Below are 4,694 nucleotides of genomic sequence, written 5' to 3' on the forward strand. Positions count from 1 at the left end.
CCTACACTTTCTCATTCTGAACTTGTTACAAGTTGGACGGCTGTAGTTTTGCGACAATGGTCAAGAGCTGCTGCTTACTGATTTGACAGATCCAACGCAGTTACACCTCACACACTGCCAAAATATCAGCTATGCGGGTGTTGGCTATCGCCGGTTAACGCTTGATCTGATTGAATCAAGGCCTTACACTCAGTCAGTCTATTTAGTTGTATGATTGTTGTCAGTTAAGAAAATTGTGCCTCTCTCTTTTAGATCTGCCACCCCCAGCAGTTCAGCTGTAGTCACAGCAGTCCTCTGCTGTGGTATTTAATTTACCGGCTGCACCAGTTCCTACTACACTGGCCGTGGATGGAGAAACTTTTGAGGATTCCCAGATGGATACAGGTACTTCAGAATTATATTACATATGCTCACTCACACCAACAGATGTGCACACAGACATGTTGTTGAGCTGATTACTTACTGTCACTTTGTGCATCTCTCTTTCAGATCTGCAATGCACTCCACCACTGCCCGACAGCCTCACACAGAAGTGCATACACTGGGCCTGGCGAGACTGACAAAGCAGAGATGGGTGGCTGACAAGGAAAAATAAAACATGCACTCACACACATTATCCACAATGTAAATAAGTTGTAATTACTTGTTTATTTCATGTTTTCTCCATTTTATTTTAGGATTGGAGATATCTACTCCTTCATAGCCATTCTCAATATCTACATAAGTACTCTAAATATCTATCAAATCAAAGTGTGATTGATAATATTGTAAAAGACTATGGCTTAAAATGGTTACAGTTTGAGGAAATTCTGTGTGCTTTTTTCTGAGTTAAAAAACATGTCTCACTCTCACACACAAGACCCAATGTAAATAAATTGTAATAACCTGTATGCTACATTTTATTTGAGGAAAATATCTGAAATAAAGTACATTCACTGTTAAAGTAATGTCTTTGGTTTATTGGATATTTCTCGGAATACAATGTGTGGCCAGAAGGAAGTTGGCAGACCTGCAACCATTGGACTGTAGGTTTTGTCATCTGGAGCTGAAAAATAGAGAGATGGGGAGAGATAGGGAGGGAGGGAAGGAAATGTGCAATTTAAAGGTTTATCATTAACTGACACAATTCAATGATGAATACATATTAGAATAATAATACATAAGAGTGACCAATAGTTACTGTATTGTGATTATTTAGTGTTCAATTTAATCAATCAAGTAGTGCCATGCCGTTTCTTAAGAGCAGCAGAAAAGGTCAAATTAGTTCACCAAAATTTATGTTACGGCTATACATGACTGGCCCCAGCGCACGATACGGGATTCTTTAGCTACAGTGCCTTGCGAAAGTATTCGACCCCCTTGAACTTTGCGACCTTTTGCCACATTTCAGGCTTCAAACATAAAGATATAAAACTGTATTTGTTTGTGAAGAATCAACAACAAGTGGGACACAATCATGAAGTGGAACGACATTTATTGGATATTTCAAACTTTTTTAACAAATCAAAAACTGAAAAATTGGGCGTGCAAAATTATTCAGCCCCTTTACTTTCAGTGCAGCAAACTCTCTCCAGAAGTTCAGTGAGGATCTCTGAATGATCCAATGTTGACCTAAATGACTAATGATGATAAATACAATCCACCTGTGTGTAATCAAGTCTCCGTATAAATGCACCTGCACTGTGATTGTCTCAGAGGTCCGTTAAAAGCGCAGAGAGCATCATGAAGAACAAGGAACACACCAGGCAGGTCCGAGATACTGTTGTGAAGAAGTTTTTGGATACAAAAAGATTTCCCAAGCTTTAAACATCCCAAGGAGCACTGTGCAAGCGATAATATTGAAATGGAAGGAGTATCAGACCACTGCAAATCTACCAAGACCTGGCCGTCCCTCTAAACATTCAGCTCATACAAGGAGAAGACTGATCAGAGATGCAGCCAAGAGGCCCATGATCACTCTGGATGACCTGCAGAGATCTACAGCTGAGGTGGGAGACTCTGTCCATAGGACAACAATCAGTCGTATATTGCACAAATCTGGCCTTTATGGAAGAGTGGCAAGAAGAAAGCCATTTCTTAAAGATATCCATAAAAAGTGTCGTTTAAAGTTTGCCACAAGCCACCTGGGAGACACACCAAACATGTGGAAGAAGGTGCTCTGGTCAGATGAAACCAAAATTGAACTTTTTGGCAACAATGCAAAACGTTATGTTTGGCGTAAAAGCAACACAGCTCATCACCCTGAACACACCATCCCCACTGTCAAACATGGTGGTGGCAGCATCATGGTTTGGGCCTGCTTTTCTTCAGCAGGGACAGGGAAGATGGTTAACCTTTCTGATCTCCCCATCCCGGATCCGGGTTCGTGAATACAGACTCAAGCTCATTACCATAACGCAACGTTAACTATTCATGAAAATCGCAAATGAAATGAAATAAATATGCTAGCTCTCAAGCTTAGCCTTTTGTTAACAACACTGTCATCTCAGATTTTCAAAATATGCTTCTCAACCATTGCAAAACAAGCATTTGTGTAACAGTATTGATGGCTAACGTAGCATTTAGCATTAGCATTCAGCTGGCAACATTTACACAAAAAAACAGAAAAGCATTCAAAAAAATCATTTACCTTTGAAGAACTTCAGATGTTTTCAATGAGGAGACTCTCAGATAGCAAATGTTCAGTTTTTCCTGAAAGATTATTTGTTTAGGACAAATCGCTCCGTTTTCTGCGTCACGTTTAGCTATGAAAAAACCCCTGTATCCAGGATTGTGTAAATCTATCAGCAAGCTCATTAGCATAACACAACGTTAACTATTTATGAAAATCGCAAATTAAATGAAATAAATATGCCATCTCTCAAGCTTAGCCTTTTGTAAACAACACTGTCATCTCAGATTTTCAAAATATGCTTCTCAACCATAGGAAAACAATAATTTGTGTAAAAGTAGCTAGCTAGAGTTAGCATTTCGCGTTAGCATTTAGCGTTAGCATTAGCGTTAGCATCCAGCACGCAACATTAACAAAAACATAAAAGCCTTCAAATAAAATCATTTACCTTTGAAGAACTTCTGATGTTTTCAATGAGGATACTCTCAGTTAGATAGCAGATGCTCAGTTTTTCCAAAAAGATTCCTTGTGTATTAGAAATAGCTCCGTTTTATACATCACATTTGGCTACCAAAAAAAATCCATAAATTCAGTCCTCAAAACGCAAACTTTTTTCCAAATTAACTCCATAATATCGACTGAAAACATGGCAAACGTTGTTTAGAATCAATCATCAAGGTGTTTTTCACATATCTCTTCATTGATACATCGTTCTTGGGCACATGCTTTCTCCCCTGAATCAAATGGTAAAGTAGAAGCAGCTGGCAATTGCGCACCGAATTCGACGCAGGACACCAGGCGGACACTTGGAAAATGTAGTCTCTTATGGTCAATCTTCCAATGATATGCCTACAAATACGTCACAATGCTGCTAAGACCTTGGGCGAACGACAGAAAGTGTAGGCTCATTCGTTGCGCAATCACAGCCATATAAGGAGAGAATGGAAAACAGAGCTTCAGAAATTCTGCTAATTCCTGGGTGATGCATCATCTTGGTTTCGCCTGTAGAATGAGTTCTGGGGCACTTACAGACAAAATCTTTGCAGATTCTGAAACTTCAGAGTGTTTTCTTTCCAAAACTGTCAAGAATATGCATAGTCGAGCATCTTTTCGTGACAAAATATCGCGCTTAAAACGGGAACGTTTTTTATCCAAAAATGAAATAGCGCCCCTAGAGCTCTAACAGGTTAAAATTGATTGGAAGATGGATGGAGCCAAATACAGGACCATTCTGGAAGAAAACCTGATGGAGTCTGCAAAAGACCTGAGACTGGGACGGAGATTTGTCTTCCAACAAGACAATGATCCAAAACATAAAGCAAAATCTACAATGGAATGGTTCAAAAATAAACATATCCAGGTGTTAGAATGGCCAAGTCAAAGTCCAGACCTGAATCCAATCGAGAATCTGTGGAAAGAACTGAAAACTGATGTTCACAAATGCTCTCCATCCAACCTCACTGAGCTCGAGCTGTTTTGCAAGGAGGAATGGGAAAACATTTCAGTCTCTCGATGTGCAAAACTGATAGAGACATACCCCAAGCGACTTACAGCTGTAATCGCAGCAAAAGGTGGCGCTACAAAGTATTAACTTAAGGGGGCTGAATAATTTTGCACACCCAATTTTTCAGTTTTTGATTTGTTAAAAAAGTTTGAAATATCCAATAAATGTCATTACACTTCATGATTGTGTCCCACTTGTTGTTGATTCTTCACAAAAAAAATGAGTTTTATATCTTTATGTTTGAAGCCTGAAATGTGGCAAAAGGTCGCAAAATTCAAGGGGGCCGAATACTTTCGCAAGGCACTGTAAATGGCCCAGAACTGTAGCCTACTCCCGATTGTCACGTTGTACAGTGCCACATTTTCCATTCTAGCGGAAACCCAGAGTTCTTTTTCCTTGGAATAGGAACACGATAATGTTAGGCAAAATTTCTTAAAATCAGTTCCATACACTACATTTTTTTTTACAAAAGAAGGTTTTAAAGTATCTAGTACAGCCACTATTGAAGGCAATCAAATGCTTCTCAAAGATGCCCTCTGGTCGTCAAACGAGCACTAACTAGCAATCATGGTACCAGTG

General features: G+C 39.4%; 1 long non-coding RNA gene across 1 annotated transcript; it reads right to left on the reverse strand.

The window, feature by feature from the left end:
• Positions 1 to 629: 629 nt before the first annotated feature.
• LOC149976637 (uncharacterized) lies at positions 630 to 3,756 on the reverse strand. The gene is made up of 3 exons (XR_016487212.1): positions 3,060 to 3,756; positions 2,630 to 2,691; positions 630 to 1,045 (listed from the first exon to the last, which is right to left on the reverse strand). It is a non-coding gene; the product is annotated as an uncharacterized LOC149976637 (long non-coding RNA).
• Positions 3,757 to 4,694: the final 938 nt, after the last annotated feature.

The sequence above is a fragment of the Oncorhynchus mykiss genome, chromosome 16, assembly GCF_057628025.1.
Source record: "Oncorhynchus mykiss isolate SJ-2025 chromosome 16, ASM5762802v1, whole genome shotgun sequence".
Lineage (NCBI taxonomy): Eukaryota > Metazoa > Chordata > Actinopteri > Salmoniformes > Salmonidae > Oncorhynchus > Oncorhynchus mykiss.